The 13,057-nt window shown below is 40.3% G+C and overlaps 1 pseudogene; it reads left to right on the top strand.

Moving 5' to 3' along the window:
- Positions 1 to 4,979: 4,979 nt before the first annotated feature.
- On the top strand, positions 4,980 to 5,137 carry LOC115031854 (annotated as a pseudogene).
- The last annotated feature ends 7,920 nt before the right edge of the window (positions 5,138 to 13,057 follow it).

Genomic DNA, 13,057 nt, shown 5'->3' with positions numbered 1-13,057 from the left:
TGCAATTCATTCTATGAAGCCACAGTTACACTGCATCTTCTCCCTTGGAGATGGAATGGTTTATGTCTAATCAGGAAGCTGTCACAATTTCTTTTCATAGAGAACTTCATAAGAAAATTTTTCGATATTTCTATCTTGTTTAATGTTCCAAATAGATTTTAAAAACTGGTTGAGTGCATATTACTTTTAGCTTCAGAAGACATCATATATATTTAAGAGGCATTTAACTATTATAAATTATTTTGCTGACTTAAAAGTGTCAATACTGAGTTGTATATTTTAAAATAAATTTTATTACTTTTATTAAAAAGATAGAAAAGAGAAGAAAAAGAATAACGATTAAGATGAGATCTACCCTCTTAACATATTTGAAAGTACATGCAGAACCATACAGTTAACTGTTGGGCCCATGCTACAGAGCGAATCATTAGAATATACATGCATGACTAACAGAAGCTGCATACCCATTACAAACATTCCTCATTTCCTCTTCTCCAGTTCCTGACAGCTGCCATTGTCTTCTCTGCAGCGACTGTGCAGGCTTTAGATAGGTGGGATTGTGCAGTATTTGGCCTTCACGACTCCCTTGTCTCCCAGGCACAGTCTCTGAGGTACAGACTGCTATGGTGTTGGACAGAGCAGGATTTTTCTCTTTGTAAATGCTTCCAGCTTCGGCACATACCTGACAGCTCCATACTCAGAACGGGGAGGCAGAAAGAGTTTAAGGATAGCCAGAGCTATATAGCTAAGTTCCAGCCCAGCCTAGGCTACATAGAGGGGCGCTGACTTAAAACCAAAGAAGCAAATAAACAACTAAATAGTGAACTCACAAAAGCTCAGTAACATTACATTGAGGATATATATATATATATATATATATATATATATATATATATATATGAATGCACATATATGCTATATGTGCATGTACAACATATACATATCACACACATCTCATTTCTTTGTCCATTCACCTACTGACTGACTTCTGATTTATCCATTTGCTGTGAACAGTTCTACAATAAGCACCCTGGATACAGCCATCTTGTTCAGGTCCAGATTTCCATTCTTTTGTTTATACAGCCTAGAGCAGATTGCTGAAGTTTATGATAGTTCTGGTTTTGATTTTGGAGCACATCCTACTTTTTTCCACAGTGTGCCCACATATCAATTCCTCATCCAGGTGCCACAGAATCCTCAATATTTTACAAAGCAGTGGCTGTCCTAACAGACATGAGCATTTCTAGCAGGGGTGTTAGAGAATTGTCAGAATGGTAAAAGCACAACCCTGAAGCACAGTTGACGTGCCCAGCCAGAGGATGGATTTCTTCCTTCAGAATACCGGGAAATCAGAAAGAGTTGGGCATATTTAAAATTAGTCCCACTATTAATTCACCTTTCAGAATTAGGTAATTTACAATCAGCCTGAAATCAACTTTGAAATTTGCCAGGGCACAGAATTAAACAAGCAGAGGAGAACTTCCTCAGTGTCTGACTGCAAAACGCAAGGAAGTTTGCAGAATTAGGCTGATTTAATATTCTACATCAAAGGACACACAAGATGGCTCAGCAGGCAAGAGAGCTTGCTGTAAGCCTGACAAGATGTGTTCTGTGCCCAGAGCCCACAGGATAAAAAGAAAGAAGGCCCCGGCATGTGCATTCTCCAACGCAATATATACATAAACTTATAAGGAAAAATATTAAAAATATTGCATGGCATTTATAAATCATAACATTACCACAAGCTTGATCAACTCTGTCAACCTATAATTATGGAATAAACATTTATTTATCAAATGAGAGAAGAGCATTCAAGATTCATATCCTAAAGGGATTGTCTGACCTGTTTAAACCTGGATGACACTGTTTTCAAATCACTGAATATATCAACTTGCTCACTTGTATAGCCTTGCTTCATTCCTTGAATCTTTACTGCATCCTCTGTTGCTCTTCCATAGGTCTAGCCATGCCCCAAGCTAAGATTATAATAGGAAAGGTCAGCACATAGCTCAGACCACCGCAACACCTCAGTGAATGTCAGCATTAACAAGGATGAGTACAAAGATGAGCTGGTCCTTTTGGCACAGCTGCATGTCTGATGACAGCATTATAGTGCCTGACAGAGTCCCTTCAGAGTTACATGAGACTTTTGCATTTTTCCTGCATCCTTGCTCTGTATAATGCCATTTCTTCTCTGAGCCCACAGAGCTGGGTGTGGTAGACCATCCCATACAGACTGTGTAATCACTGAGATGTCCACACAGTGATGATGTCACCTAACAACACGTTGCTCAGGACATATCCCTGTCACTAAGGGACACGTCTGTATACACCTGCCTCTTCATCTTTTCACTTTAGAATCTCACCATCTGTAATCTCCACTCAATTCTGATTTCCTTTCCTCATGAACTATTTCCAAGAGGGGCAGGAGGAGCCTTTAAAAATCTCTGTACTTTGCAGAAAGCTACCTGGGGAATAAACCCTATTTTGTATTTCCCTATGTCCACCTTCAGCTAAGACAAGGTGTAACTCTACACCCACACTTATTACTCTACTGCAGGAAGATCCCCAAAGGCCTAAGGGGCAAAGCATGGGACTGGTGAAGCCAGCCAACATCACTATGTGATGGTAAGCATGGGGCAGAGCAAAGAGCTCTTTAATTGCTATGTGACACCATGCTGAGTGGGCAAGGCAACCAGCTCCCAGTGTGGATACTAGTTAGTCTAACTATTTGTCTATGCATAAATGCCCTTTACAAGTTGCCTGTTAGGTGTGGCCTTCCATAGCAGCCAGACCTTCAGTGCTCCCCCAGCTACTGCTGTGACTGTGAGACACATTCTGTTGCCTAGAGACAAAATCTTCTACCATGATGTCAAAGCCTAACCATTTATATCTTCACATTCCATTGGTGGAAATCACCACCTGGAACAAAGATCCTGTTTTCGCATGCTACCTTCTTGAACACATGGGCAGCTACAAATAGCTCAGTGCGTTCCCATCAGCTGCTCCTCGTGTATAAATGGTAGGAGAGATTCGGGCTAAAATGAATGTGAATTTCAAGAAAAATAATCAGTAACTTAGAACTTGGCAGCATATGTTGTTTAAAACAGAGAGTATTTAGAATTTTCTTCATCTTAAAATTGTCATTGCATGTTCCAGTGGTGGCATGCTTTACAGATTCTGGTATTTTGTGCAGTCTGTTAGAACTGACCTCTAATCATTTAATTGTCCTAATTGTACATAGAAAAGAGAAATTTGTATCTCTTTTGTATCTGTAGAAAGAGAAATATCATTTTAGTTAGTAGTTTCCTTCAGATTTTTTTTAATATGAGAGTAAGGGGTTTTGCTTGTCTTCTTGAGTTCATGTTTCTATTTAAGAAATCACTTCATGAGGCTGGAGAGATGCTAGTGGCTAAGAGCACTTGCTGCTTTTTGAGATGACCAGGGTTCAGTTCTTGGTACTGCCTGTAACTCTAGCTACAAGGGAACTGAAACCCTTCTCTTGGCCTATGTAGATACATGCATTTGTGTGTACATACACAGACAAGCACACAGACATTTAATTAGAATGTGTATTCATCATTTTTAAAAATTACTTCATGCCGGGTGTGGTGCCTTTAATCCCAGCATTTGGGGGGTAGAGGCAGACAAATTTCTGAGTTTGAGGCCAGCCTGGCCTATGGAGTGAGTTCCAGGACAGCCAGGGCTATACAGAGAAACCCTGTCTGGAAAAACCAAAAAAAAAAAAAAAAAAAAAAAAAAAAAGCCAAAAAAACCTTCATGTCTAAAATATATTCTATTTGGGTTCAGCAAAATACTGCAAGACATGTTGTTTTGTTTTGCTGTTTTACTTTGTTTGAGACTGGTTCTGTTCTGCATGACCCAGCGTGGTACTGAAGGGCCTATCCTAGGACTGTCTCCAAAGCACTGGAATCATAAGTATGCATTACGGTGCCTGCCTTGGGAGAAATTTCAACTAGATATTGTGCTCCTTAATTTTTACCAACTTGATACAAACAAGAGATACCTGGAAAGGTGGAAGCTCAGTTGTCGAATCAGCACATCTATCACACTAGCCTGTGAGAAAGACTGTGTTCTCTGGAGCACTGTGTTGATTAGTAATTGATGTAGAAAGGCCCAGCCCACTGTGGGCAGTTCCATCACTGGTCAGGTGGTCCGTGGTTGAATAAGACAAGGTAGCAGAGTAAACCAAAGGAAGCAAGCCAGTAGGTAGCATCTCCTCACTCTCCAGTTCTGACCCCAGGCTTCTAGCATCAGTTTCTATCCCACCCTTGATTATAGACTCTCATGTGTAAGATTAATAAACTTTTTACTCCCCAAGTTGGTTTTGAACTGGTTTTTCTTCCACAGCAACAGAAATCAAACAAAATCAAGCAGCTTCTCTCTCTCTCTCTCTCTCTCTCTCTCTCTCTCTGGTTTGTTTTTGTCACAAGTGAAATATATCTTTCAGGAGGGTAGGTGGAAATTGGCATACAGGTCTGCCATGGACAAGGTTAGAATTTTATGAGGTGCCTTTTGTTTGTTGCCAAAAAATGTTTAACTACTGTCAATCATGGCATCCTCTCTAAAGATGCAATTTTAGAGTGTTAGCAAGGTTTTATTACTGTCCAACGGTCTCAAGATAACATGATGAATGTGAACTCTCTGAAAATGTAAACTGGTATCTTATATAACCAATTCCTTTGTCTGTTCACAAATCAGAGAAAGGGAAATTGATTGAAGTCGAGGTTAAGGACACAGAGGAGAAAAACCAGGAGGAACTGGCTCAGGTGGAGTGGGCTGGCATGCTTTCCATCTGCGTCTTGCTTTGCCTCTTTCTGGGGTGTGTAGATGGTGCTCAAGATGGAACAGAAGTAGGATTCTGGGAGAATCCTTAAGAACCATACACCACAGCCTCATTTTCCTGCTCATTCACCACCTCTGATAAACACACTCTCCAGCATTATGGATTTATTTGTATTGCTTCTCGGCCTTTTGGCTAAGATCAAGTGTAGTATGAATTTATTTGTTAGCTAGGTTCTTCTTGATCAGGTATTTTTAGAAACTGGGGAGGGGAGGCATGTTTTGCTGCCCCCAAATTGCAAGGTGAAGGATGACCACCTAATTTTGATCTATTAAAGTGGTTGATTTTGTTGACAGCAACCTCTGTCTTCTTGAATCCACAGGACTGCTATTCTGTCTGCTTCAGAAGCCGGGAGAATATGGGTCAGTTAACTGTCACCAGAGGTACCTAGACCACATCAGGTTTGTGACCACAACAAACTAGTTCTGGTTTTAAAAACTAAGCCATTTTTATAAAAATTATAGAATTTTAAAATCCCACACATGAATTGTTTTAAGAGAAAAAGAGGCTTTTCTAGCCCTAAATACTTTAGGTGAGCCTTACAACCTGCCTCAGAGCATACTTCATAATTCTCTCTGTGTCTCTGTGTCTCTCTTTGTCTCTCTCTCTTTTTCTTTCTGTGTCTCTGTGTCTCTGTGTCTCTGTCTCTCTCTCTGTGTGTGTGTGTGTGTGTGTGTGTGTGTGTGTGTGCTTACATGCACATGAATGACAGAGGTCAACCTCGGGAACCATCTGCCTTATTTTGTAAGACAGGCCTTTCACTGGGACTAGGCTCACCTGTCTAGTATGTGACAGTCAGCAAGCCCCAGGGATTGTTTTGTAATCCTTCCCAAGGCTGGGATTAGCATGTCACTAAGCTTGATTTTTTTCCCTCCATGAATACTGGGGGCCTGAACTCCGGTTCTCATGTGTTTACAACAATCCCTGTGCTGATTGATCTATTTTCCAGCCTTCAAACTTTGCAATTTTATCTTGAGCAAATTGCAAAATATCCTTAGGCTTGTCTCCTTGTTCATCAAATTCTAATGGTTATATCTACCTAGAGGACTTGGTAAATACACTGTGAAGTCAAATAGAATTTTTTTCATTTGCAATATCACTTTTGAAAGTTACTTATAATTCTACCATAGTAGAAATTTCATTACATCTAAACACCTAAATTATTTTACACACTTGCCTCCTCAACTGTCATTACCTTGAGACCATGATCATTAGATTGACCTTTGAGGTCTTCTCAATAATAATGCTTGAAGCTTTCCTGTAGTTTGGCTTGCCTATGACTCCTCTGTGTTCCTGAATCTTTGCATTTTTCCTGATGTCAACAACAGTAAGCATCTTTCCTTCAAAGATGAAGATAAGTGGGAAAATACAAATGCAATTTGAAAGAAGAAAAAGGGAAGTGGTCTTGTGATGGACAGGAAGTCTTTCAGAGTGGCTAGTTGTTAGGCATAAGGTATTGCTCAGAAAAGTGTATAGGACTATAGGACTTCTCTGGAACAAGCATTAGGCTGAGATATAGAGCAGATCAAGATAACATATAAAATTGGTAATGTTGTTCTTAATCCCAAAGATGGGAGGAAAAAGAGAACCAAACCAAATCCTCATTGCCAAATTAATTAAAGCAAGCAATTATTTAAAGCAAGCTTTAAAAAAAATCCAGTACATGGGTTGCCTCCTCTAAAGCATGGTTCAGGTCATCATTGGACACTAAGAAGATAAGGGTTTTATAGCTCAGAGGTTGGAAATTTCCAAACAGAGAATTTGGTGAGCACAATAGGCAGAGTTACAGGAGTAGAGCACAGCCATAACAAATTTCTCCAAACAATCTGCTAAAACAAAGACAGGACTGCAAAGTGGTCTTAAGATAGTCATAACAACCTCTGAAACAAAGGTAGGATTGCGAGATGCTTATAACGCATTGAAACAAAGACATGACTGCCATTTCCTGGAGTTGGAAATACAGCACAATTTGTAGTGAAGATACAGGTGGGGCATAACCCAAATCCTTGAGAAACTAAAACTTAATGATAAACTTGAATGAACCTAGTTTGTCTTTAATATAGGGTGGCTTTCTTTTTTTTTTCCATTTTTATTGGTTATTTTATTTGTTGAAACTTCAAATGTTACCCCTTTCCCAGTTTCCCCTCCACAAACTCCCCCATTCTCTCCCCTCCCCTTGACTCTATAGAAGGGTGCTTCCCCACCCTTCTATCCACTCCTGCCTCAGTGCCCTAGCATTCCCCTACCCTGGGTCATTGAGCCTCCACAGGAACAAGGGGCTCCATTCCCCATGATGCCAGATAAGACAATCCTCTATTACATATTCAGCTGGAGCCATGGGTCCTTCCAATTGGTGGTGATGGTGGTGGGGGTCTGGTAGGTTGATATTGTTGTTCTTCCTATGGGGTTTCCAACATCTTAAACTCCTTCAGTCCTTCTCCACTGGGGTCCCCAAACTCAGTCACAAGTTTGGCTGTGTGCATCCTCATCTGTAATGGTCAGACTCTCAGGGGACAGCTATACCAGGCTCCTGTCAGCAAGCTCTTCTTGCCATCAGCAATAGTGTCTGGGTTTGGTTTCTTCAGATGGGATGAATCCCTACATGGGGCAGTCTCTGGATGGCCTTTCCTTCTGTCTCTGCTCTACTCTTTGTCCCTGCACTTCTGAGATTATGTTCTTCCCCCTTCTGAGTAGGACTGCAGCATCCATGCTTTAGTGTGGTCTTCTTTCTTCTTGGATTTCATATAGTCTGTGAGTTCTATCATGAGTATTCTGAGTTTCATTTTGGCTAAAATCCACTTATCAGTGAGTACATATCGTGTGTTTTTTGTGACTGTGTTACCTCACTCAGGATAATATTTTTAAGTTCTATCCATTTGCCTATGAATTTCACTAAGTCAATTGTTTTTAATAGCTGAGTAGCACTCCATTGTGTAAATGTATCCATTTCTCTGTTGAAGGACATCTGGGTTGTTTCCAGCTTCTGACTATTATCAATAAAGGCTGCTATGAACATAGTGGAGCATATGTCCTTATTACATGTTGGAGCATCTTCTGGGTATATGCCCAGGAGTGGTATTGCTGAGTCCTCAGGTAGTACTATGTCCAATTTTCTGAGGAACCGCCAGAGTGGAACTAATTTTCAGAGTGGTTTTCCCAGCTTGCAATACAAACAGCGATGGAGGAGTGTTCCTCTTTCTCCACATCCTCGCCAGCATCTGCTGTCACCTGAGTTTTTGAGGAGTGCTAGTCTATCAGTTGTGTGGATGTTGTAGAGTGTTTTCCTCCAAGCAGAACAACTACCTTCTTCATTAGAGCTGTTGAGGCTGCTTGCAAGAGATCATCACAAGACAGGTGTTGATATTTCTTTGTGGAAGAGTAGCTGTGGAAGATCACTAGAGTCCCACCAGAGACTTGTCTTTACTATAGGATGGCTTTCCTTTTATCAACCTTCATTTCTTCATTCAGCTTTAATTATAACTGGTTATATGCTAGAGTATATAGGCTGGGGAGGGTAGAGGAAGGAGGGCTTCATCTGTGACTATGGAACTACCATCCTCCATGGTGAATGTAGACTTTCCAGTGTTGCTGCTTTGCAGTTACCCATGTTCCTAGAGGTGGCCTCCTCAGTTGTACTCTCTGCAGAGCCAAAGAAACACATTGGTTCTATTGTGATTTAAGTGAGAATGGCCCCCATAGGCTGATGTATTTGAATAATTGATCCAGAATAAGTAGAACTGTCTGGGAAGTATATATAGCTTTCTTGTATCAGTGGTGGTGGTGGTGGTGGTGGTGGTGGTGGTGGTGGTGGTGGTGAAACTTGTAAATTCTATGCTGTTCTCAGTTAGATCTCTTTGGCTGTTGCTTTGGATAAGATGCAAGCTCTCAGCTCTGACTCCAGCTCCATGTCTGCCTGCTGCTCATATGCTCCTTACTTGATGATCATGGACTCTCACCTTCTGAAAGTGCAGACCCCCAATAAACTCTTTTATAAATCGCCTAGGTCATGGTGTCTCTTTATGACAATAGAAAAGTAACTACGACAGGTTCCCAGGTGAACTTCAGAAAAAACCTACGTTGGGTTTTTTGTCATTGGGACTTTATAAGGATGGTATCGACATTTATATCTCCCCAAGAGGGAAAGTCTTGCAGCACTAAAGGAACTTAAAAGGTTTTCCAGAATTAAAGTTCCTCAGGTAGACTGAAGAACTGACCTGGAAACTTTGTATTAATGAAATGCAGGACATACAAAGAGGCAAAAGGGGCCAAAATGACACAAAAATCAGTTGGATGAGAGACATGAATCAAATAAGATCTTGGAGGTTGAGGAAAGAATCCACATTGAGTATCTTTTAATTGGATATTTCCATCGGAGTAGCAGACCATTGTTGGTGAGCACTCAGACAGGCCTGCAGATGAATACAGCTTGCTGTTTTGAGATTGGCTTTTTCATAGTTCAACCTGACTTTGACCTCATTATTGTAACCAGGTGACCTCCAACCTGCATCCTCCTAGGTGCTAGGATTATAAATCTGTGCCACCAAACACACTTGACTGGTACTGAACTTTTGAAGTGGACTGCAGACTTAGGAGCAAATTGATTGTTGGATGGACCAAGCCTCAGATCCCTAACACCTTGCTTAGGTTTTCCTATTTATTTATTTATTTACTCACTCATTCACTCACTTACTTACTTACTTAATATCTCAGTTGTACACCTTTCTCCTCCCAGTCTTCTCCCTCACATGGACCCTTCCCTTCACCTCTGAGAATGTGGAGGTCTCTTCTAGAAAACCAACCCACCCTGCCATCTGGAGTTACTGTAGGACTAGGTACATCTTCTCTCACTGAGGCCAGACAAGACAGTCCAGCTAGGGGAACGAGATTCACAGTCAGACAACACCCCAGCTCCCTGTTGGGAGATCCGCATGACCACCAAGCTCACTTCTGTTTCATATCTGAGTGGGGCCTTGGTCCAGCTTTTGCATGCTCTTTGGTTGGTTGATGGTTCAGTCTCTGGGAGTCCCTAAGGGTCCAGGTTAGTTGACTCTGTTGGTCTTGTGGCATCTCTAACCCCTTCTGCTTCCTCAATCCTTCCCCAAACTTTTCCATAAGACTTCCCTTGCTTATTAACTCCTGCAGAGCTTCAAAGTACCCAGACACCGAGACTTCACTAAAGCTTTTCTTTCCAAAACTTAGTGTTTCCTAGTACATGTTGTAGTTCTTGACTAACAAGTGAAAAAACAAAGTTTACTTAGGCTGTAATACAGTCACCTTTCTCTGGAACATTGAAATATTTCTTGCAGGCCTATATCTGTGTTTTCCCAGCTTGCAATCCTAATTAGCTCCACACAAATGAATTTCCCTTGTAATCAAATAAATTTTATTCTGAGTTGATAGGTGGATGAATGAAAGAACTATAGGTTTCAGGATAAAAATGCCAAACTATTTGGGGGAAAGGTAATAAATGTTTTGTAGAGAAAAATGATTCAGATTTTAAAAAGCAACTTAATATTTAAATTACTTAATCTAAAAATGTTTAATATGGTTATATTTTGTTAAAATGATTCTCTATATCCCAGACAAAGTATCAAAAATGGTTATAAAATAGGGTATAATATTTGAATTATAATTTTAAATAAAATCCCTCATAAAATATGTCCCAGAAAAATATCTGTAAATAAATTAAAAATAAAAGCCTAACCAGACATATTTTGCAAGACTTGGCTTCTGAAAAGATAGGTTTCCAGAGTAAGTTATAGAGTTTAAAGGGCAACAAAAATGATTCAAATTTTTACTATTTAGTTTTGTGAGGTATAAAAGCAATAAAAGAAACTATCTCCAAAATTGGAAAGGCATAGGGAAAGTACAGTCGGGAAGCTCTATCTGTGTAGACACAGGTCACCTTAGAGATGGCTCAGACTTAACTGGAGAGCGGAGAACCATGTGCAGACTCTTCATGGGCATTCACTGCTTAGGACCAATCCCAGGTGAGTAGATTAGGTAGTGAAAGCAAGTTCTCCCATAATATTTACTTCCAGGTTTTGTTTATTGTGTGTTTTTCTCTGCCGTTTTGTTTCCAATGAAGGTAAGTAAACCTATGTGGTGATGCACATTGTGTAGTGCCAGACTTTCTTCTCAGATCCTATTACCATCTGGAACACGTAGGTGCCAGGCTCCCATTGAGTTCAGGTGGTGGTTTGGGATTTTGCTGAACCTGCCAGCTTGGGATGCCTTTTTAAGGATCACTGGTAAAATTGGTTAGTGACTGAATTTCTTTTTGTTGTTGTTGTTGTTTTTATTTTGTTTTGTTTTGTTTTGTTTTGTTTTGTTTTGTTTTTTCAAGACAGGGTTTCTCTGTGTAGTTCTAGCTGTCCTGGATCTAGCTCGGTAGACTGACCTCAAATGTACATAGATCTGCCTGTCTCTGCCTCCTGAGTGCTAGAAATAAAGGCATGAGCCACCACTGCCCAGCTGGACTTCTTAGAGCATCACAGTTTTCTAGAACAATGTTATTTAACCTTGAGACAAGCAGAAACTTCATTTTTATTTTGATAATTATAGACATGTATGGATTGTACTGTGGTCAGATTCAGCTCATTTTCTCCTACCCCCTTCTCTGACTTTCTTCTTTCTGCCAACTAACCCCTTCTACCTCTGAATTCTGTGTGTGTGTGTGTGTGTGTGTGTGTGTGTGCTCTTCCTTTGTGTACCTGCTTTCTGTCTATGATTATTATGACCCCGAAGACAGCATTACCTAGTGCTCCTTCCCAAACAATGGGTCTTGCATTCTTTCCAGCACTTTCTTCAGACTCATCCTGGGCCTTTCAAAATGGGATAAAGATATCTCTTCTGAAACTAACACACTCACTATGTTCCAGCATGTCAATCATTTGTAAATCTTCACACTAACTGTCCCCTTGAAAGAAGAGGCTTCTCTGTCCAAGGCTGAGAGTGGCTAGTCTGTAGGTGTGAGCATCGACAGCAAAGCATCAGCAGTACAGTCTCTCCTAGGGAAGATGGCACATATTTCATGACCAAGAGCCAAACAGTGCACATAAAGGAAAAACTCAATGCTGCCTTGGGCAGCATTTAGAACCCAGAACTTCTTCACATCTAAAGACACATCACAAAACAATCTAAAGGGCAGCCACAGAGAAGACTCAGTGCAAACCAAGGCATTGGGCTCCCATCCAGCATATCCAAGGATCTCTCCCATTGCAGGAAGAGGACACAATGTGAAAATAGGGAAAGGTGTGAACGCACACTTTACTGCCAGGAAGTAAAACAAAACTCTCTTTATTGATAATGAAGGAAATGTAGATCAAACCCCAATGAATACCACTGTGGATTTAACACTGCAGTCAAAATGACTCCATTCCAGCCTGGCATTCCTGGGTTTGAGATGGGGAAGCTCTCATAGCTGCAGAGAGAGCAGAGCTGTACACTGTGGGAAAACTCTTAGTATCTGTGAGAAGATAACAAATACTTAGTGATCAGCAGTCCTGGCTGTATATAATACTAAAAGCTTGTATTTGGGGTCCAAGAGCCAAATACAAGACAGAAGCCAAAGATTACTCAGGTGTATGTTAGCACTAGGATGGAGGAGTCCACTATATATTCATGTCATAAATGAAACAGTAGGCATCAAGAAAATACAATATAGTGCACATAAAAATCATTGATAAGTCTGCACTGACAATATTTGGGGGGAGTACAAGTGTCTCAAGTGAGGGCTGTGGTCAGTACTGAGGAAGTAAAGATAAGCATTTAGTAGTTCATAGGCTGCTTAGAGGGCTTCAGGTGCAGAGATTTATGAAATGTGGCTAGTAGCTACATAATTGTATTAATTAAAATTATTATTAATATTATTGTTATTATTATATGTTTGTGTGTTTTGCCTGCATATACATGTACATGTCTGTGTATCATCTGCAAGCCTGGTACACATGTAGGACAGAAGAGGGTGTTGGATGCCCTGGAACTGGAATTATAAATAGTTGTGAGGCATTATATGGATGCTAAGAATCAAACCTAGGTCCTCTAGAAGAACAACCACTGATCATAACTGCTAATTTATCTCTGGATATCCTATGTTCTTCATTTTTATTGTTAATAATTTAATTAATTATATACTTGGGAATTTTGCAGCTTTCTGTATGTGTATTATTTTTCAATTAAAAACTGGAAAGA

This window comes from Mus caroli, chromosome 8 (genome assembly GCF_900094665.2).
Source record: "Mus caroli chromosome 8, CAROLI_EIJ_v1.1, whole genome shotgun sequence".
Lineage (NCBI taxonomy): Eukaryota > Metazoa > Chordata > Mammalia > Rodentia > Muridae > Mus > Mus caroli.
Note: the sequence above shows the minus strand (reverse complement) of the source record. Positions and strands in the feature narration are given on the sequence as shown.